We start from the raw sequence: 22,857 nt of genomic DNA on the forward strand, positions 1-22,857 counted from the left end.
GACCTTCCAGGTCTAGCGTAGACCTGGCTTTTGGGTCACTACCCCCATGGGCCAGATCCAAACTGAGAGCTTCTAGTGAGTTAAAAGGCTCTGTGTGCCATTCCGAATCCGAGCTGACCAGTCCTGAGGGCTAGCAGTGCTTCAGCTCTCTTCCTGCTTCCTCAGCTGGAGGAGGAGCTCTGCCACACTGGGTGACACTGAGTCCCCGGACCCAGCTGTGTTCTATTTGGAAAGGGGGTTCCTTGTACTTCCCGAGCTCCGTGTCCCATGGGAGGTCAGTGCTGGCTTCTGTGTCACCAGGGCTTTGGGGCTGTGGGTAAGAAAATGAACAAGCACTTCAGGTAGAGAACAGGCAACGAGCATCGACGGCAGCAGCATCACCTGAGCCATCTCGCCTGCCTCCTCCTATAGCCACAGCATTGTCCCTGCTCTTCCCACCCTCTGATCTCTGACTGCACCCTCCGGGGCACCATCCTTTCCCCAACAAGGCTCCTCATCTCACGAACCCATTAAATCCATCGGGTCTCTGGCTCCCTGCTTCTCAACCTGTGCCTGCTGTTCCACAGCGATCACCGACCCCTTGCTCTCCGTTGGCAAGTGCCTGCAAGAGCAGGGCTCCCATCACTCCATTCTCAGACCTGCTCCCTGGGTCCTGCAGCCCTCTCTCTCTGTGCGCTTGGGACTCTTCTCTTGACACTGTCGTGGTTTGCGGCCCTGGTGCTGGAAGTGTCGCCGAGGCCAAGTTAGGGCTCTGACTCCCTATTCTCCCTGGGCCTGGGAGTGAACAGGACTTGGAGAAGAAAACCCCCAGGCCTGGGCCTTTCTGAGGAACTTGAACTGAATAACAGGTGTGAGCACGGTGGGGAGGTCAGGCCTTCCCAGAGCAATGCAGACCGAATCTGCAAATGTTAACGCCATCTACAGCCCCCTTGACAAATCACTGCTCCACATACTAGCCAGCCTGCCTGGAATGCCGGGGGGGGCCTCATTTTCAGTGGGAGCAGATGGCCACAGGAGTCTCAAGTGTGGATCTGTGAGTGGCGCTGGTCCGTTCCCTGATGACTAACACCACAATTAAATGTTGAAAGGATCCACTGACTGTCTCTACGTCCTGTTGCACCTCAGCTTGCATGGCACGTGAGCTCAGGAAGAATTTGCCTTCGACTGACGGAAGCAGGCAGCATCACCGGCGTGTCATTCAGCACCATGGCGAATGTGCACAAACATACGTTCCCACAGTCTGGCTGTTTCTTCGTGTAGCTTGGCCTGGCTGTTTCTTTCCATGCCCTGTCTCCCCCCTCCCCCCCACTTCATTCCCTCTGTCCTCTCCCTCTAAGGTTGTGCACACACAGTTGCACACGTGTTTGTACTTCTCAGATGCAACTCCCATCCCAGATTCTCACTGTGGGGTGGCAGCTCTTTGGAGAACTTACTTGATTCAGACGAGTGGTGGGAGGAGGCAGAGCTCAGTCCGGTGAAGAGACATTTCAGCTCATTTCAGCTTTGTCATGGCGCTGTACCTGGTGACAAAAGACAAGGGAAGGCCGCTTTAATTTCCCTCCCGCCAGACCCTTCCCTGAAACCATCCTCTGACCATGGCCTAGCTGATGAACCACAAGAAGAGTAACCTTGTTATGCCAGCAGCACGCAGTAAGACAGTGTCTTTACAGGTCCCCAGTTTGCTTTGCCATTCTGAGTGTTACCACAGGTCTGCTTAGCTGGGGCAAAGGGTCGTGTTTCTAAAACCAGCCCCTAACAGCTGACTTCACCCCTGACATATATTTGGTGTGCAGGAGCCCGTCTTTGTGCTTTGATGTGTCCAGCTGGTAGTCCGGTGTTTGCACGGGCACTCAGCTTACCGGGCTCGGGACCTCCAGTGAGCAGCTCTATGTGAAGGTAAATCCCACAAGCTGGAATCGTGGAGTCACTGAGGCCAGCGGGCCAGGATTTTACATGCAGTGCATGCCGCTGTGACTTTTTGTGGGCACAGAATTTGCAGGTGCAATGTCAGAGGCCAGTTTTAGGATCTCTGAAAATTTGTCCTGAGGTCTCCCCATGGGGTAGGTCTGTGCCCTGTCCAGCAGGGTGTGATCTGTTGTGTTTTAGCAAGAGGGCTAGACGCTTTGTGTGTCGACTTGACAAGGGAGCAGGAAGTAAAGAGGGGGTGACGTAATCCCCGCCAGCTGCACCGAGTCAGTCCTGCTAACGGTGCTGTCAATGGAAGGGCCAAGGAAGAGGAACGGAAGGACTGCAGGAGAGGAGAGGTGCTGCATCAAAGGCCAGAGGCACAGATGGGCTGAACAAGTTGACTTTATGCCAGATTGTTAATTAGGGAGTGGGGGATGGGCTCAGCTAAAATAACTGACCTGAAGTTTCACTCCAGACTTGATCTGAATCCCCCAGAACCCAGCCAACCCCACAATCCATTCGCCCGGAAGACCCCCAGGGCAATCTCACAGCATCCTTGCTTGTGTCCTCGCTTGATCACTTGATGGGCCTGGATGACCAGATGCTGCGGATTCCCCTTGTCACTGGGATAGGTGACTTCTCAAAGGGACTTCATGGTGCAAACCAGTGTCACCCAGTCAACGCTCTGAGAGGAAACCTGCTCCATCCATCACTCTTGTGAGCCAGTCTTGGACCAGAACCCGGGTCTCAGGCAGGGAGGGACCAAGGCGCTAAGTCAGTGTACTCTGGCCCTTTGGAGGCAGCGTTTCCTGGGGGGAGAGGCTGTCCCTTGTGCTGTGCTTTGTGGGATCTTTGTGCTGGCGCAGCACTTCCTCCCCTTTGCTGGAGCAGAAAGGTGGGATATTTTTAGCAGTGTGGTTCTCGCGAGCAGTAATTGGTTTCTGAGGGTTTTGCTGTGTATTCCTGATCGTACTTCACAGTTTGCTACACAGGAAAATGTGTTCTTTTCCCAGCGCCGCTCCTCTGGTGTCGCTTTAAGTGGGTAACTCCATTGTGGGGTTGGATGGCGTTCATGCAGGCTGCAGGATCAGCACACATCAGGCTTCATTAAAGGCTTTTCTTTCCGGCCTAATAGCAGCCCCTTTTTGCTCCCCCAGAACCCTCTCTGCCAGCGTGCACACGTTCCCTCCCTCCTAATCAGCCTCACAGCAGCTGGGACTAGGAAGCCAAATTGCTGGCTCTCAGCTGTCCAGCCAAGCACCTTCTAGTGAGTCCCCTCCAGCTGCTGTAAGAACAGCTGTGCATTCTGCTGACTGTGGTTACTGCCCTGCCTGCACCTCACGGGTCTACTAGAGAGCGACTGGGCTTGCAGCAGGGCAGGGGCCAGTGAGAAGTGAGGGTACAGAGATTCTCTGTGTCCAGCTGCTTTCTAGGAAGCAGATCTTGGGATCGCTGCAGGTCCATAGACTTGGGTAAATTTCCTTTGTCACGTGGTGCTGGTGAGGGTTGGCTGATTGGCAGCCCTGGGGGCTAGAGGCTCCTGTCCATCCACACAACTGGCTCAGAATGGGCAGGAGTCGGGCAAGCTCGCCCTTCCCCCCCACACCTTGGTGCTGTCATCTGCGCTGACGATAGCGGGCGAGAGGCTCAGTGTCCCTAGGCCATTCCATCCCTGGCGCCTGTGCCAGCGGTGTCTGTGTGCGGCTCTGCCGGTAGATCCTGTAGGATCCAGAGTGCACTGGGGTTTCCACTCATAGAGGTTGGTACGGTATCTGTCACACTTGGTAGCATTTATAGGGCAGTGGGACCTGGCTGACAAACGAGGCCATGTCCCGGCCCCAAGGAGCTTACAACCTGAGGGCCAGATCCCAGGAGGGCTGAGTTGTCCCAACAGAGCAGGGGTTACCCGTCAGCGCCTCTGGGGAACTGCCCTGCCTGCAGACAGGGCTCTGGGAGTTGCAGGGGGAAGGAGGACGAGGGGGGCAGCAGTGGGAGCAGGCGATTGCCGTGGTGTGGTCTGGGTGAGGCTCTCCCAGCCCCTTCCTCCTTGTTCCAGGTGCCGGGCTCTGTGCCAACGGAAGCCAGCCAGGAGGCTTCATTAGCAAAAGTGGTAGGGATGATTCTGCTGCCTGTCCTGAGCCAGCCCCTCCGAGCAAGTCCCCTGAATAATGCAGGCCTGTGGCTGTTTGTCTAGGGCGGAGGGAGGCAGCTTTGCTCTGACTGTGTTTGCATTGGAAATGTCAGCACCTCGCTGTTCTGCTGAAGCAGTGGCTTCCGAGCAGCTACCTCTGTCTGCACTGGCCCCCGAGCCGCCCGCGCCTCCGTTCTGGCTGGGGTGGGCGGTGCATGCAGGTTGCTCTGTCCCGTGGCTCAGCGAGACCCTCGGAAGGGGCTGACGGGCTCCCGGCTGAGTTGTGCCGTGGGCAGAGGACGGGTGTTACAGTGTCCCTGACCAAGGGGCTGTGGGAAGTCATTAGAACAGGCCAGCTGAAGCTGCAGGAGCATCAGCAGCCAGAGCAGCTTATCACACCACATCTGGCGTGAGGCAAGGCAGTGCAGTGGTAGAACAGGGCCAGGTAGTCGGAGCTCCTGGGTTCTGTCTGAGGCTCTGCCCCTACTTGCTGTGTGAATCTGAACAAGTCACGTAGCTTCTCTGTGCCTGCACCCTCTCCCCCCGCAAGGGGCGTGGTGGGGCTCAGCTGGATAACGTGTGCCAACAGCTGGAGATAATAGGACAGGAGAGGCTGTGCTGGTAGCAGGGAACTGAGAGCAGGGCTGGCAGAAATAGCATCCTCAGCATCTCCAAAACAGTGTTGGCAAAGAAAAGGGGCCAAAGCCCTGGGCAGGTGCCGTGGAGGAGCTGTGAGGGAGAGCTGCAGGCTGGCATCGGCTGGCTCTATAGGAACAGGAGGGGAGCGATAGCCGTGATCGGAGGGAAGAGATGGCTTGGTCCAAGGAGAGGTGGCGAGGACTGGGCCGGAGGCATGACCGGAGCCCCTACCCTATCTCTGTCTCCTGTGCCCAGGGAACACTTAGCGGGACTCCTCATACCATGGACTCCCACGAGCACTGGAGTTAAGGCTGAGTGGGTGGGGGACTGGCTGCAGGTCAGTGCATGGGAACCTGTCCTGCCAGAGTGAAAGCTACTAACTCACTGGCTCCCTCCATCCTTCAGGTCATGTGGGAAGTGAGCCCAGCCCAGTGCTGGGAGCCAGAGACTCATTGTTTAAATCCCATGGGGGGGGGGGGAGGGTCTGCCCTCACAGCTGCAGGGAGTAGGGAGGGAAGGTCTGAACAGCGCAGGTCAGGGCACCTCAGCAAACAGCATGTTGGGGGTTGGGCTGCCCTGCCTGGCAGAGGCTCTCTGTCCTGCCAGCTGCACATGCCCCCTCGCTGAGTTATCAGTGAACACCAGCCCCTGCTCTCGCGCTCTGCCTTCTCCCCTCAATCTTCTGCCCAGGGCCCGGGGAGCTTGGTGACTGTGGAGCTCCAGCAGCCTGCAGCCCTGACCTGGCCTTCGCAATGCTGTCTTTGGCAAAGCTCCTGCCATTGCTCATTGTCCAAACCCTTTCCCAGGTCCCCAGCGACACCTGCAGCCAATGCACTCGCTGGAATGGGAGCAGGCCCGCTAGCCAGCTCCGACTGCCGTAGGCCAGCCTGGCAGCTGAACTGGTTGTCCGATCGAATTGGATATTGTCGCTCGGATGAAAGAGGGCACGGTGGGAACTGAGCAGGGCAAAGCCAGAACGGGGCGGAGGAAACGAGCCTTCGGCTGAGTCTGTCTTTCTGGCTGAATGCCTGTAAAACAGGTAGCCCAGGGCAGGCCTTGCAGCTTTGAACCTGGAGGGCACATGGCCTCTGAGAGTCCCGTATAGCATTCGCCGTCTCTTGATGGTCTCCCAGTGTCAGATATCTGAGAAAGGGTGTGACCCAAACAGGGCAATGGCACCTCCTCCAGCCGTCTGCAGGACTGCCCTGACCAGCCCCTCGCTGGGTCTCACCTAGAAGGACGGCAGCTCTGAGGCACCGTGGGAAGAGATGTTGTGCTACAGGGAGAAGTTGGGGAATCTCCAGGCTCCCACTGTCCTCAAATACCCCCTAGTCCCAGTGTAATGTCAATTGGCCATATTCTTGGTGCTCCACTGAGCTGTCGTCCCGTTCACGGGGGTGACTGGAGCTGCAGCTCAGCATCCCATGGCAGCTGCTAGCAGTGCGAGCAGGCAATGCAGGGCAGGGTGGGAAGAGTGCTGGGGGAAGCAGATCAGCTGTGCATATTGAAGACCTGCTTGCAGGACCCAGTGTTGCCTCGCCATGCAGCGTGGGTCTTTCCAGCCCTCAGCGTGGAAGCCGAGCAAGAGGTGGAAGGTGATGGATGCTCTGAGGCTAAGGAAGGGAGCTCCTGTGTTGGCATCCAAGGCTGCACCTGGTACAACTGCCCCACTGAGGCCGCACGTAGCTGGGGAAGCCCCTTTTCGTACTGGTGTAGCAGGGGCACAGTGGAAAAGGAGAAGAGGCTGAGATTTAAATTGTCAAGACCCAGGGCCGGCTCCTCAGCAGGTGTAAATCAGCATAACCCCGCTGACTTCAGCCAGAGGCCTCCAGAGAGCGTATGGAAGGTGGTGGCCAAACACATGGGGGAGGGGGAAAGGGGCTCGAAGTCCCATGGGGTCAGGGGGAGTTTTTTGGGTGCAGCACCTGTCAGAGTGGGCCCTGAGCCCAGGAGTTGGAACAAGACAAACGAGTGGTGGCACGGATGGAGGGCGTGCGAGGGTCCCTGAAGGAGTAGCACCCAAAGAAAAAGGCTTCGCGTGGCCCCTCCGAACAGCAAGGAGTGCATGTGAACTTCTCTTACGAGCCCTTCGCCCCAGCAGGAAACCCAGAGGAGATCCTCATTCAAGAGATTGTGAATTTCGTGCATTGGCAGCCTGGAAACTGAAGTCCTTGCTCCAAACAGGTGAAACTCCCAAGCTTCCCCCATGTACTGCTTCCTACCAAGGCACCTCAACCCTGACCCTGAGAGAAGAGGACTGTCTCCATGGCCCATTCAGTCTTCAGCCTTTGGTGGATGTAAGGAAGAAGCTGGACAAGTGCCAGTTCTGACGTGGGCCCAATGCCACCAAACCACCATGCACCAGAGGGGAGTGAGCTTCAGTCACTATGGAGCTGGGTCAGATTAACAGCAGTGACCTAGAAGGGGAACAGCGTGGCTGACAGCCATTGCAGGGGCAAGGTGTGGGGGGCAGCTCTGTGCTCCTTGAAGGGATGGGGCCTTGGGCAGAAGGGGTGGGGCTGGGAGCAATCAGCCCAGGGCACTGTCTGGACCACAGTGTGCCCTCCCCAACCATCAGAGCCCCATGGCGCGCACAGTGCCACGCTCCAGCAGTGAACCACAGAGGCCTGGGACTCTGGCTGCTGCTGCTGTGAATCACTGGGCCCCGGAGCTATTACCCCCTTTACCTCTCACTGTTGGCAGGCCTGGGGGAAAGGTCCATGTTCCTTTTGGGAGCCTAGTCTCGCGCCGGCTGATTTAGCGCGGGTGGCTCCATGTGCAATGCTGCAGGTTGTTTTGGATTTTATCCTCGGCCTACCTCTGTTTGGAACATTTGTAGAAGTGCCTGGCCCAATGGCGAGAGGCTCTTCGGCTCAAGCCATCAATGCACTGAGCCATCCAGCCCCCAAACTACACCTGGAGCAAACCTCACCCAAGCAGAGGAAACCTGGAGGCCTGATTCTGCGAGGTACTGAAGGCCCCTGCTTGGTGGACTCTGAGGGCCCGCTCTGCCTTGTAGAAATCCCTCAGCACTCTGCAGGGTCAGGCCCTTCATCCCCAAGGCCTGCTGGCTCCCCAGACAAGAGGCGAGCAGGGGAAGTGGCCCATGTGCATGTTCTTCATGCTGCTCTGGTTTGATTGCCTGAGGGGCTGGCCTCTCCAGGCTTCTTGCAGCTCAGGTGTTCCTTTCCCAGCCCTTTCCACTTTGCAAGAGCAGCAGATATCATGGCCCTGCCCGGCTGCTCTCACGGCCCCCATCTGTTTGCAGCTCCCATCGGCTTTTGATTTTTATCTCCCTCGGCAATAATGTTAATAAGTGCTTTAAAATCTCTTGGCACCTGATGTTCCAAAGCCTCTGGGCAACTTAACAAAAACACACACAACAAAATTGCTGTGCAGGGCAAGGTGCCATGGCAGCATATTGCCAGAGTATGGCTCAGCTCTGCTCCGGCTCCCTCTCCCGCTGCTGGGGTCCTTTCACATAGACACATCTCCCTACAGGAGAGGCACAGTGGAGGGCCCTCTCTTGAATTGCTGGGGCCAGCCCCATTGAGCCCTGGTGTAACTTCAGAACTTTGCCTATTCATTCAGGACCATGTAGCCAATGGACCCTCTTCAGGCTTGGCTGTCTCTCTAGCCATAGGAAGTTTAGGGTGCCTTTGCTTTCTAGCTCTTCTCTCCAGTCCCCTTTCTGCAGCCTGTGTCCACAACATCTTGAAGGCCACACAACTGGCAAGCCATGGCGATGCTGTTCTCCTCGCCCTTTGTCATCTGCAGGAGGATGGTGCCACCAACAAGGTGGTGCCTGCCAGAGCCCTTTGAAGCCATTGGGGGGTGGTCAGTGGACAGCATGCTGAGGGCAGTCTCACAGGAGGGGATCAGATTCAGTTTCACTCCCGCCAGGTGGGACAGGGTAGAACTTGGCTGACGGTCTCCTGGAGACAAACTCTCAGGAATATATATTGCAACATGCAACTTCATGCATCTGACGAAAGCTTATCCCCAAATAAATGTGCTAGTCTTTAAGGTGCCACAGGATTCCTCATAGTTTTTGCTGAAACAGACGAGCACGGTGACCCCCCTGAAGCTTGTTAAGACGCCTGTGGATGCTCAGCTAGCCAGACTGCTGGACCATATCACTTGTGAAACCTCTTCACTCTTGGGTTGTTCCATTTCCATAGCTCTACTGTTTCTAACTGGCTTCCTTACCTGGCTGTGGCTAAACCCACATCCAGGGTGCAAATGCCCTCAAATTTTGGGAGAGCCGGGTGCTACTGTCGTCACGGAGAGGTATGATTTGAAGCAGCCAGAATAACTCCCTGTGCAAGACTGCTCTTGCCTTGTGAGAAAAGCTTGTCATGAAGGCTCGTGGCAGGAGAGAAGGCCTGGAGATGACCCTGCTAAAAATGACTGTGCCACCCAGGTCTGATGAAGCGCTGTTACAGTCGTGAGCGTGGGAGGGGGGATCTTGGTGACACAGTCTCGAGATGAAGAAATTAAGAGCAAGCAGGGAATTCAAGCAGAACTTCTTTGCTCGAGAGCAGGAAACAGATGGAACAAGTTGTCAAGACAGAACATCAAAGCAAACAGTCCCAGAGGGCTCTAATTCGTGCCCCCTGGTTCAACTCCACTGACGCTGGTGGAATTGTAACAGGGTTGACTGGTGTAAGAGACAGGTGGAAATGCCTGTGGCAGTCGGGCGAGAGAATGGAAGACCAGACCAATGGAGCAGAGCTATGGGGCTGAGATGAGGGTGAAACCTTTGATTGATTTGTGTGATCCTAGCACCCAGTGTCCAAGTCGTGGAGTAGGACTCCACTGTGCGAGGCACTGTACAGACATAGAACACAAAGGCAGCCCCTGCCCCAAAGAAGTCACAATCTAAGCAGCAGACAAGAGACAACAGAAGGATACAGACAGATGGGAGAATGCAGGGAAACGAGAGTTAATATTGGTCAGCATGATGGGTATCAGCTCAGCAGTGGCCAAATCACTGCCAAGTGTTTTGTAGGCAACACAAGGGAGCGTTTTAAAGGGATAATAAGAATATCACTTGGAGTTTACACTAGCGAGGCTAGAAATATGTACGGGAGATCTCCGCTCACGTGTCAGGAGAGAAGCCATCCACTAACTACCTTATGCTGGGGAGAAGCTTCCTCCACATTACTGTATTATAATTGTCCATCAAGGGGTTTCTTGCATCTTCTTTACATCATTTTGTGCTAATCCCTGTGCAAGATAGGATGCCACATTCACCCCCTGATCGGACCCAGTTGGTCAATTTCTATGTTCCTACAGCAGGTAGTTTCTCTCTTGGGGTATGTCTACACTACCACCCTAGTTTGAACTAGGGTGGTAATGTAGGCAACCGGAGTTGCAAATGAAGCCCGGGATTTGAATTTCCCGGGCTTCATTTGCATAAAGCCGGGCGCCGCCATTTTTAAATGTCCACTAGTGCGGACTCCGTGCCGCGCGGCTACACGCGGCACAGACTAGGTAGTTCGGACTAGGCTTCCTAATCTGAACTACCGTTACTCCTCGAGGAGCCTAGTCCGAACTACCTAGTCTGTGCCGCGTGTAGCCGCGCGGCACAGAGTCCGCACTAGCGGACATTTAAAAATGGTGGCGCCCGGCAAGATGCAAATGAAGCTCGGGAAATTCAAATCCCGGGCTTCATTTGCAACTCCGGTTGCCTACATTACCACCCTAGTTGGAACTAGGGTGGTAGTGTAGACATACCCTTGCTTAGCAGTTCTTTTGAGAGTCCCTATTAGAAACATCCTGATGGAGGGAGACGAGCTGGTTTCCTTGGCTCGCTTCATTCAAAGTGGGCTTTGCTCTCCATGTTTGGTGGGGGCTTTGGAACTGGAAGCCTGCCTGAGTGATCCCGTTATTTGGATATGGAATGTAGGATTTCAGCTGATAAAAGGAAGCAGCTTTATCAGGACAAAGGCTGTGCAATTTCCTAACGATTGGATCTGGGGTGCTCTGTGATGCAGACAGAATAGCATGCAGGCTTGGCTGAGGCTGAGATGCTCTCTGCGAGATGGTCATGTCCAGGAATGCAGATCTGTGAGTTAGGACAGTTTCTCAAGCTTTTTTTTTTTTAACAAAGTACTCCTTTAAAAAAAATATATATAAGTACCCCCAGTACCTACAGTTTTCAGATACACATTTTTTTTTCTACCATTGCAACACATTTATTTAAACAACTTAATCATAGCCGGGCAGGCGATGAAATTTTTGGGTGTAAAAAGCACAAAAATAATAAAGCACTGTAAAACTTAAAACAAAAATTCAGTTTTCTCCAAATTTCAGTTGTGTTGATGTAACCCCCCCGAATTCTCTTGAATACTCCTAAGGCTACTTGTACCACTGGCTGAGAAACACGAGGTTAGGATGTGTGGGAGTGGACATTTTGATTCACACATCCTGACCTGGTACGAACATGGTGGTGGGAGCAGGACTTACTCCCCCATCTTCTTCCCCAGCATGCTGGGTGAGTAAAGCAGTAGCTTAGCTCAGTGCTAGATATTCACAACCTGAAAGACTCTAGTGAACCTTCCTGCACAGAGTCATTTACCTCTAATCTAATCTGTTCCATTTACTACTGCCAGGCGGTGGGTGAAGGTTTAATCTCCGTGATTTTTTTTTTATTATTGAACAAATGTTTAAAATGCAATAAGAAGAAAATTAAAAAGCGCAGTGCTGCGTTCTCCTGTGTGTGCTGAAAACACAGTGATCCAGACATGGGCCTGCGCTTAGTGGAGGCTCCTTATATCGAAGCTCCCAGACTTGACTGAGTTATATAACTACGCTTCATTGATTATATCTGCACTGCACAGGTATCCAAACAACACTCGCTAACCTCCCGGAGTGCACTGGCCTGAGAGTGAAATCTGCCATGCGTTCTCTGGTTACCCTGAAATACTGGTCAGGAATACAGAGGGGATGTGAGGTGTGACCCAGAACATCACAATGCCATGTTCACAATGACCTTTGTGCATCCTTCTCAGTAAGGATGTGGTCAAAATGTTGCTGCTGTGGTGAGTCCCTGGCCCCCACAAAACCCTACCGAGGTTTCCACTCATTCATTCCCAACAGATGATCAGGAAGACAATACACCAGGGAAACCAACTGCTTAATGGACCAGCAGAAACCACTTGCCTTGAAGGGGGAGGGGTCTTTAAAGTATGCTGAAGTTTCCCCCCATTCTGTTCAGCCTCCAGCCAACGTGGTTGTTTAAGTCTGGAGAGGAGCCGAGAGAGATGCTTATTGTAGGTGGTGACATTGGTACTTTACAGTATCTCCAAACAAGATGATTAATACACAGGGACAGACCGTTGGGGGGGTCTCTCATCCAGTCCCCTTCTAATGCTGGGAGTGGCCTGTACTTGATGCTTTAAAGGGGAGGGGAGCTGTGGATCAGCTGGGGGAGGGCATTTTCACCTGGTCCCTGCTGCCCATCAGCTTTCACACTGAAGCAGGAGGTACATTGTGCTTGTACCCTTAGCTCAGTCTGTTGGCGACAGCAATGCTTTCACCTGTCTCTCCTCTGGCTAGACTGCCTCCGTTCTGCCATCCTTGCTGTTAGGCAGCTCTCCTTAGGGGTGGGAGACTGGCCTGCCCACCTAGCTTCCCACAGGCAGGAGGGGGAAGCAGGCCCGTTGGGCAGGGAGGAGGAGAAAGCTTTGCTGGGGGAGTTGGCCCTGAGGACACTGTATGGAGGAGGAAGGGGACAGCTTGCTGTGGCTGGAGAGCTTGCTGTGGGGTGGATGGAGCTTGGTCTGGAGAAAATAGGAGAGCTTGGAGGAGCTGAGTGTGTATGGGGAGGGCAGAGATTAACCTAGAGAGGGAGAACTGGGTAGGAGGAGCCAGCTGGGCATGGTGAGGACGGTGTATCTGCAAGGGAGAGCTGGCTGGGGTAAGGCACAAGCTGTATCTGTGTGCATAGGAGCTGGCTGGTGTGGTAGGGAGTCCCCAGGGTCTTAGGGGAAGGGAGATCCCTGTCCCAGAGCAGGAAATACAGTCGGGGGCAATGGATGAAGGTGTGGGTGTGTTTGTAACGGAGCCGTTCTCTTTAGCTGCAGTGGTTTTATTGCACATAGCCCAGGGTTGTAGCAGGGGTAATCCAGGCTGTATTTTACTGCTGGACATTCAATAGCTCTTTATTTGATGGTTCAAAAAACTAGTCAATTTACCCTGGGTAATTTGCTATTGCCTACAAGACTTGGCCAGTGTGTGTTGGGCTGCGACCTTCCTGTGTCTCAGGTGATTTCAGTGTTTCCCCTTCACCCTCACACCAAATTGTTCCTCCAACAGGCTCAGGCAGTAGGTACATTTGGTGACTGATTAGAGGTGGCATGGAAGGAATCGCGGCTGAGGATTTCTGGGCTGCTGGCCAGCATTCCCTCTAAAGTGCGCGCGCTTGTGCGGCTGCTCAAGAGAGAGTCAACTACCACCTGACTGGTTAGCAGAGCGCCCTCAGCTAGGTTTTTGTTTCTCCTGGTGGTGCACATTCACACGTGCATTGGTGCACCTAGAAAAATGCATTCTGCACGTGGATGGAAAAGATTAAGGGAGCATGGCTTCTGGTAGCCTAGGGGTTGGGCATAGGGAGGTATCCTGTTGAATTGCTTAACCACTTAAATGTACTGTTTAACCGGTTACCTATTAAAGAGGGGACAAGTGGGAAGGTGCCCCCCCACTTGCCGCTAGGTTGGAGGGGCCTGCCCCCTCCCTGCCGTAGGCACGGGCTGTCCCAGCCTGGCCAGAGCAGCCCCTGCCTGCAGGGCACCCAGGTCCCAACATAGACAGTGGCTGCGCTAGATGGTTGGAGCAGCCCCTGTGTGCAGTGGACCTCGTGGGGCTGTAGCATGGCAGTTGTGGAGCCGCTCTGGTTAACCAGTGGGGGCTGGAACCGATAAGAATCCCTTGCTAAGGGTGATGTTAACCTGTCACACCCCTAGCTGGGCATGACCCCCCGTGCTCCTGGCCTCTCTGGAGTGAGTGTCCTTTGTCCTGATTCACCCTGAGGGCAGGGACTGGGGTGGGTCTGGGAGAGAGGCTCCTTATTACCTTCTAACCCAGCCTACACATTGGTTCCAGCCATAGCTAATGTGGCTACTGGTGTGGTTCACTTGATGTGGTTGTTTCAGGAGCTTTCCAGAGCACCCACTGGTGCCAGTCTTCAAACAGGTGTTGGCCAGGAGTGCTCAGTGTGACCCAGGTTGGGGCAAGGGGCAGCCTTTCCTGCTTCTCCCCGGGGGGAGCAGAGTGGGTTCTGTCAGGCCCATCCGTGCCTGTGGGAAGAGAGCAGGTTGTCAGGGGCCTGGAGCTTCTTTGGCCCAGGGCGGGCATGTCAGTGAGCACATGGTTGGGAGAGGGGATGACTCGGGTGTGTGTGACTGCAACAGACTGGGAGTCCCCACAGTGCATGGGAGCTGGCAAGGCGGAGCGGCAGTGGCGTTAGCTTTGATGCCTCTCACCTACAAGGGCAGCTCTGAACTGGAGGCCCTTGCCAAATGGTGAGTGCTCACTCAACCAGTGTGGTGCAGTCAGCCCCAGCCAGGGCACTGTCCATGCCAGGCTGGGCTGAATTTCAAATGCTGGTGTCTGGCTAGGGTTGGTTACGCTGATCATACGTCCCGATTTTTCCGAGACAGTCCTGAATTTAAATACTCTGTCCTGGTGTCCCCATCAGGTAGTGAAATGTCCTGGAAAGCCCCACCGGACATTTCACCACTTGATGGGGACACTGGCTTGCAGGAAGAAGCAACCAAGAAATGGCTCCCTGCACTGCCATTGCTCCTTGCACAGCCCAGAAGCCTCCTCACCCCCCAGCAGCAGGGTGCATAGGCAGCTCGATTGGAGCTTTGCTGGCGGACAGCTGGGCCAGCTTCTGGTGGCGTGCAGCTCCTCCCTCCCCCCATGGGACTGTCTCTGCTGTGCAGGGTCCTGGTGCAGTGGCACAGCCTCCTCCAAGCCACTTTCTAGTACAGCGGCTGCTGCTGCCACTGCCAGGGGGCCAGGCAGGTCCAAGGCAAAACCTGGCAGAGCCACTTCTGGACCTTTGCACCTTGGAGACCCAGCAGGAGCCACAGGGTGGGGCGTGCTTGGACTCCGCAGGTGCTGGGACTGCAGCAGTGTTCGCCCATGGTGCTATTTTTAGTACCGCAGTCCTGGTCCCTGCGAGCGGCCCTGGCTCCGGTTGGAATCAAGCAGAAGCTGCACAAGGCAAGTTCAGCTGGGGCAGTCTCACCAGAACAGGCCTCATGTAACTGCCGCTTGACTCCAGCTGGAGCCAGGATGCCCATGGGGACCAGGACTGCGGTACTAAAAATAGCAGGGCAGGCGGCCTCTGTTCCAGTCCTAGCATGCAGTCCTGCCCTGGGAGCAGCTGGGGCGAGGACTGCGATACTAAAAATAGCACCGCAACCCCCCGCTCCAACCCCCACAAATTGCTTTCCACATTAAAGGCAGGAGAACTAAGGAGAAAGTGGGGGTGAGGAGAGAAAGGGCCTTGTGCTGGGGGGGGGGAGGCAGGGCAGGAGACAAATGGGAAGGCACCAAAGGGCAAGGTGGAAGAGAGACAAATGCCAGGGGAACAAGAGGAGACAATGAGGAAAAGAGCAGGAGTGGGGAAGGGATCAGTGGGAGTGGGAGAAGGGAGGGGTCAGGGTGATTATGGGCAAGAGGGAAAAAGAGGAGAAGGGAGCAGTGAGTGCTGGGAGAAGAGAGGTGGGCATGAGGAAGGCTGGGGATGGTACAGGGGCATGAAAGGAACTGGAGAAGAGGGTAGGATGGGAGTGGGCACCAGGGAGAAGGAGGGCAGGGGCAGTGAGGGAAGGGGGAGGAACCAGGAAGGTGCAGGAGCCAGGGGATTGTGGGGGTGAAGCAGAAGGGCAGACACATGGAGGGGAGGGATGGATGGCAGAGGAGAGAGGCAGGGCAGGTGGTAGAGGGAGGTATTAGGAGAGGGGATGAGGAGGGGTAGCTCACATGATCAGAGTAGGGCTAGAGGAGGAGTGGGCACAGGGGGGGATGAGAATGGCTGGTGCAGGAGAGGGGGGCAGGTCCCCAAAGGTCTGAGGGGAGTGAGAAGGGCAGGAGCCAGGACCGCAGAGGAGAGTGAGGGGTAGGGGCAGCAGCAGGCACCAGGGGAGCAGATGGGGCGAGGGGAGGGTGGGAGACATGGCAGCAGAGGGAAAAGGGAGAGGTTTAGAAGATATTTATTAGTAACTTGGGTGCCACAGTGGCACATCCAAACAAGCCACATGAACTCAATACTGGTGCATACGTTAAAATTCACTCTGTTCATGGGAGGAAAGTCTTAGAGGGAACACTTCTCCCAGCCTCTCCCCTGAGTTAATGCAATGCAAGTTGGGTTAATGCGATTGCAGGATAGTTTCATGGAGGTCCTGTGGGGGCCAAACCCATCCCTATTGGTCAGAGGACGGTGGGAGGAGTTCTTAGAGGGGTCACACGACACCTTTTACTTCTGGTCATGTGTCTATCTTGACCCCGGGAGTTAATACCTCCAGGAGCGGGACTTCTTGTGGCAGGAGGCGTGGCTAATGTGTCCCTAATTTTGGTTCAGAAAATATGGTCACCATATGTATGGTGCAACCATGTCGCTTTGTCCTTGAGGGTAACTAAGGGCTCTGGCAAAACTCTGACTCCATCTCTCTAGGAAGAGCTTGGCCTCCAGGAGGCAGCCAGAATGCTGGGTCATGGGAATGGGGTGCTTGTGAGGATGGGAAGACGTGCGAGAACTCTTTGTCGCCTCCCATCCCAAATGTGAGCAGGCCCCTGGTGTCGGGGCACCGCTCCCCGGAGGAGAGCAACAGATTCATTTGTCAGGTTGACACAATCTAGGGCTGAGGGCCAGATCCCCAACTGGTACAAAATGGCCGAGCTCTGACTTCAGGGATGGTCTAGACAGTATTTGGTCCTGCCAGGAGGGCAGGGGACTGGACTTGATGACCTCTCGAGGTCCCTTCCAGTCCTAGTGTTCTATGATTCTATGATTCAGTGACTCCATTGTCAAGTGGCAGTGAAGGCTGAGGACACTCAGTCCTGTGCAGAAGGGGCCCTACACACTGAATCCCAAGCTACTGCAACTCAAGATGGAAAAAGCCATTTGTGTCATGGAGTCCATCCTCCCATATTGATGGCTCCTGCACTTTCCAGCTCTCCAAGCTTGTCCTAGGCCTGACTTTCCTAACTCATTCTGCTCAGGGCACTGCACTGCCTACCGGGAACAATCACTCACTAGGCAGAAAGCTGCTTGACTGTTTTCATAAACTTGGAGTGTTGCAGAGCTGCCTATTTTTAATCCTCACCTCAACTCCTTCCACTCATCAGCATTTCCCTCTTGCAGCTGCAGCCGATACCGAAGCCCTGCTTGTACACGGGGTCACTGACCTTCCTCTCCGCCGGGCCAGCCTTATTATTAAAAACTCTGGTCAAGTGGCTGTCCTGGGCATGGCCAAACTGAACGCCTCCGTGTCTGGACAGCTTCTCCCTGCGCCAGGGCTCAAAGGCTAAAGGCTCCGCTTTGTAGGCTGGCTAATGAGAGCTGCCTTGGCCTCCCGGGCTTTCCTGTATTACCACTGCTTTCCCCTCCTGCCATCTGCGAGCCTTTATTTTCAACCCTGCACAGGTTTCCCCGGGAGCCAAAGTGACTCAGAGATGCTGCTCTCGCTTGCCTGCTGCTTTCCCAGGCATGTTTTAACCTCTGATCAGTCCAGGAAGAGGGTTTTGTGTATGTCCATCCAGAATACCTCTGGCAAGCTCCCTTCCCGGCAAACAGAGAACGGAGAGACTAGAGCGCTGCTGCGCCTGCTGCTGTCCTCTCTTCAGTAACAGTATCTTGCACTGCTAGAGCACCTCTCCTGCCGAAGCATTTTACAAACGGTATCAAGGGATTTCTTCGCTCACTGCTGAAATCTGTCTGCTTCCTTAATGGAGGGGGTGTGACAGCTGGTTAGCACAGCTGTACGCTGCAGATCAACATGAACCACTTCAGCCTTTGCTGAAGTGCAGCCACCTCTGCAGTGGAAACTTTACATGCACACATTTATATGCAGAATGCCATGGTATCCAATTGAGTGTATGGGGTGGGATGTCATTACCCCACTGGAATCTGATATGGGCTAGCAAGACTGCGCTTGAGAGAAACCCTGTGGGATTTGTACTGACGTCAAGTCATCAGGGCCTTGGTTTTATGTCTGACATGAAGGCTGGCACCTCTGGCCGCACAGTGCCTCCTTAGAGCCGTGCTGAGCCTCCGCTTCTGTGCCCATCCACAAGAAAGAACATCGCTTATGGAATTAGCACTGCCACTTTTTAAAGCCACTGGGAGATCTCCAACTAAGGGCTGACAAGGCCCCACCCTGCTTTGCACAATTGCTGACCTTAGGCCACAGCTCTCTGACCTGCTTGGCTAACTCCTAGATAATCCAGCTTCCTAACTGCATGATAGTGGGAACCATCTTTAAGAATGCATATTGACATTAAAAACCTTATGTACCTATTAAATGAACTCATTAAATTTAATAGGATGGTTATTGCACGTTAAATAAATACCAACTAATTATGAAAAACATATTTGCCAAGGTTTAACTATGGAATAGATGCATCAATTACATGGTTATTGAACCTCAAAAACTATACACTTTTAATAATAGTGACATTTAAATAACATACATTAACCGTCTTATTAAATGTTGATTCTGTTCATATTTGAGGACTTGAATTTAGAGCATTTACCCTCTCCAGTGTGCCTTGAACTGACTGTACATGCATCATTAATTATCTTCTCACTCATCATTTTATAAACTTTCTTTTTTTAAAACACAAAGAAGCAACTCATAGGCTGAACTGGCTTAAAAACAATCCAGTTCCCATTTTGAGAAGGCACCTGTCTAGGTATGTATGGAAAGATGGAACAGCTGGGGCTGTTTCTCCATTGGCCTGCTGCTTGGGTACTTACACCAGTGCAAAGGGAGTCAAAATGTTAGTTTAAAATGATCTCTCTGTTTCTGCAAAATCAGTTATGTTTGCAAGGAGCATCCAGCAAACTGGTGATGGGAAAGAAGCCGAGGTTAGTTAAGGGTCCAGGACTGGATGTCAGGATGATTTAGGTTAATTTCTGTCTCCGCAAGTCTTGCTGTATGACCTTGGGGAGGTGGGATTCTTTAAGTTGTAAAGCACCTCAAAGTCCTTGCATGGGAATTGCTAGGGAGGCAGGTGGGGTTCAGATCCCATTTCTTAAGATTTCATTAAGACCACTGGTAGCATACTGTAAAGTCCTCTACTGCCTCCCAAGCAGTGCACACCAAGCTTCCTCTCCAATGGTTCAAACCCCCTCTACCATCTCCTCTCCCGCAATTCATCATGCACACCAGCTCTCACAATCATGCCCCGTGCAATCTGGCTTGGACTATATTATCTGCACTCTGTCAACTGCTCAAGAGCACAGACTTCTTAATTGTTTGGCACAGGCCTCATCGTATGATGCCACGTTCGCTTCTGGCTCTATATAAATGATCATGTTAATCTATTGCAAGAAGCAAAACATAGGGCTCTCTTAGGATATGGAGCAGAGACTCATTTCTATTAATGGCCATCGTCTGCTTGAGGGAGGATGTTGAATGCCAGAAGATTCACTTGTTGGTTTCCTTAGTGTGTTCAGATAGGCAATATCTTCTTGGTTCTGGCCTTTCCTTGAGTTACTCTGAGCCCTGCTACAGGGTGAAGGACCCTTCAGTGTGGTGCTCTGCTCTGCTGTGCAAATGAGAAGGCCTGAGATGGAGAAGGGAAAAGAGCCCTTCATTGCTGGTCATTAGAAATCGCCCATGCTCAGGAGTTTGGTGCTGGGATTACATTGTTCTTAGTAAGTGCAATTTGACAGGGGTGAGTCCTACCTACTGAGACCTATTGTCCTCAAGGGCCTTGTTCAGGGCTTCTTTCTAACCTTGCTTACCAGTTTACCCCCTTGACCTGGCTGTGCAATTGCATATGGGTCAAGGTTGAGACTTTCAAGTGGGATGAGTGTTTCGGGGTGTGTTGATTTTCAGGTGCCCAACCTGGGACACTTTTAAAGGGCTTGGTTTGCAGCAAGGGCAAAGTGCAAAAACTGGTCAATTTGGGCTGAATATTTTCACCTGCTTTTGATGGAAGCAGTGGGTCCAAATTTTCATTAAATCTTCACAAACGTTCTGTCCTGTCTTTCCACTGGCTGTGCTGAGCACGTGTCCTCTTCATGTCAGGCAACTGCACGGGAGTCAGGCTAATCACTAATCCCTTAGTCGCTAATCGCTATTGAAAATCTTGCCTGGGGGCAGTGTTCCCTCTAATCTTTTCCAGCCATGTGCAGATTTTTTCCATCCATGTGTGAAATAATTTTTATGTGCACTGGGGCATGTGCTGAATGTGCACCACTAGGGGCAACAAAGCCTAGCTGTGGACATGCCACTGATCAGTTGGGCGGCATTTGAATCTCTTCTGAGCAGCTGTACAAGCGCCCAGCTGCCAGGGAACCTAACTGCGTATGGGTTTCCATTTTGCTAGAGCATAAGAAATTGATGCTTTGATTGTGGCAGGTGATTGGGGAGCACTCAGAGAGGGGCAGCATCATGGGGCATGTGCCTGGTAACTGTAGTTGGGGAGGCAAAGCAGGGTGTAGGCTAAACGGGGCATCAGGTAACACAAGCAAGGGGCTTGCAGACCTGCTTCTGCTGAATGGATGTATTGATGCCGTACAGATCAGGATATGAGTTAGAAACCATTCTCCTGGAATCAATGAAAGGGCCTGCTGGTAACATCAACCCCTCTTGTAGTTAAGGTTTCTCCTCTCCTGGGCCTCTCCCCATTCTTCTCATACACCCCCATCCTTTCCTCTTAGCTCTTAGTCTCCTCATCCACCTAGAAAAGGCCAGCTCTGTGCTGGAACGCAGAATCCCGAGCACAAGCAGACAGTTCTGCTTAGCTTTCTGGGAAACAGACCTGCCCTGGATGCCATGCAAACCAGCCATCATTTACATTATGTCAGAGAGCCAAGATGTATCATCTCCTGGACCCACTAGTTAATGTTTCCTGCATCCGCACTAAGGTAGATAATCTGTATTTGGGAGGTCTCAGTGGATGGCAGTATACATAGAAGCACTTAATTAATAATGGAAAAGTTAAGTCACTGGGGCTGGTAGTGGAGGGGCTTTCAGCTTTTCTGTGCTCCTCCCTGTACCAATCCCACAGAGCCTGTGATGGCAAAGATAGAAAGAAGAGTGAGACTCACCCATTTGGAATTAGAGGGGCAGAAACTCAGGGTAAGCTCTGGGAGACAGGTGCACAAAAAAAAATTAGTTTGGAGTGGCTTGAAGTAAATACTGAGGCAGGAACCTCCTGAGCTCCTGTCCAAACTTTGACACAGAGTCTGTCCATGGCTCAGATAAGTCACTTAATCATTCTGTGCCTCAGTTTCCCAGCCTGCAAAATGGGAATAATATTGACCAACTTCACAGGTGCCTTGGGACTATTCAGGAGAGGGCTACGTCCTGCTCTGATTCATCCTGGTAGAAATCCACTGAGGCAGGCACTGCACATTTTTATTGGGGTAACAGTGTGTGGAAACTGGCCCACTGAAGGCAAAATGCTTTGACCAAATAAATTGTGATAGAAACCAAAGTGGGTTCAAGCTGCAAAATTCAGACTTGGAGTTGGAACTGGAACAACTCAAAGGGGCGGGATTGGATCCAGTCTGATTCTGACCTATATGTAATGGGGATGCTGATTTTCAAAGACTAACCAGAAAGGGACTGTCAGACCAAGATGATCTCCCAAGTAACCTATACCCTCCATGCCCGTTTTCGTCACGTACCATTTTGTTTCCCAGCCATCAAAGATCTTCTGTATGCTGCTCAGGGCACTCACTCTTCTCCCTCCCACCTCCCCCAGCCTCTCCTACCCAGTGATCCTGCAGTGACATCATAATGCTGTATTTACAACATCACAGCCATTCATGTGGCACCGTGCGGTGCTGTTCTAAGGGCAGGACAAGGTCTTTGTTGCAGACTCCTCTGGCACTGGTTGAAGCACAAGTCCCTTTGATGACAAGCTGTGGGAGCACCGAATATTCAGCTGGGTTGTCCTTGCTGCTGTGCTTTTTAAATCCTGACACCAGACGTGCTTGATGGCGCTTTTCTAACAATGGAAGTGGCAGGAGCCAGCGTTTCTCTACAGTCCTTATCCAGGAAGCTACATGTCCTAGGGCGCACAGTGATGGCCAGCAATGTATGGGAATAATCTACACTCAGCCACAGAACCTAGCTCTGCCTTACCTGCCCTTCACACCTGTCAGGCCCATGACTGCTAGAGAGGAAGCTGGGCCAGCGTTAGCAGTGAGCAGTTGTGTGGATAGGCTTAAAAACTGCCACATCCACCCCCGTCATCCCCTCCCTCCTAGGAAAGGATTGGTAAAGCCTCTGTGGCCAGTCACCCTGATGCTGCAGGAATTGCCTGTGTATATGCTGCTCAGGACCCTTATCAGCTGACGACTTGTGCCTCTGACATGTGACAGCAGGCGACTTCTGGACGGTATGTTTTAACACGTAACTGTGGCTTAGCTGTTGTGAAGCATCACCTAGTAAGGAAGCAGGGATCAGGGAGGGGGAGAAATAATGGTGGTGTAATGAATTTGTAAATTACAGCCGACTTCTATAATTAAACATTCTGTCCACACACTAGCACAGAATAAACTTGTCATCAGTATGACTCTGCTGAGCAGTACAGCCAGGCAATGGGGCTGATGCTTGTGCTTGAAGTCTGATCTAGAGAGAAAATTTTGGCTTATGGTTCCTGTAGAAGAGAGAGATATGCAGCTCACACAGAGGTGTGTGTACCTGCATAGAAACTGGAGCAACATGTAGCGGGGGCTAGAGGAGTCTGTAACACCCCCTGAAGTTTGAACTTCAGGTCTTCTTAAAGCATATGCCCTAGCTCCAGAGGCAGCTCTTAGTTGTACCAGAGCTTGTGCTGTTCCCAGCTTTGCCTTTGGGACAGGGGGTATGTCTACACTACCCTCCTAGTTCGAACTAGGAGGGTAATGTAGGCATACCGCACTTGCAAATGAAGCCCGGGATTTGAATTTCCCGGGCTTCATTTGCATAAGCGGGGAG

At 52.9% G+C, this 22,857-nt stretch overlaps 1 protein-coding gene and 1 long non-coding RNA gene across 3 annotated transcripts in view; one reads left to right on the top strand and one right to left on the bottom strand.

Moving 5' to 3' along the window:
- PLXNA1 (plexin A1) overlaps positions 1-22,857 on the top strand; it is a 356,659-nt gene that overhangs the window by 11,479 nt on the left and 322,323 nt on the right. The window lies entirely within an intron of this gene.
- LOC112545318 (uncharacterized) lies at positions 171-21,627 on the bottom strand. Its single transcript, XR_003088783.3, has 3 exons — positions 21,561-21,627; positions 1,434-1,520; positions 171-310 (listed from the first exon to the last, which is right to left on the bottom strand). It is a non-coding gene; the product is annotated as an uncharacterized LOC112545318 (long non-coding RNA).

The sequence above is a fragment of the Pelodiscus sinensis genome, chromosome 11 (assembly GCF_052426305.1).
Source record: "Pelodiscus sinensis isolate ZL-2025 chromosome 11, ASM5242630v1, whole genome shotgun sequence".
NCBI classification, from domain to species: Eukaryota; Metazoa; Chordata; order Testudines; family Trionychidae; genus Pelodiscus; species Pelodiscus sinensis.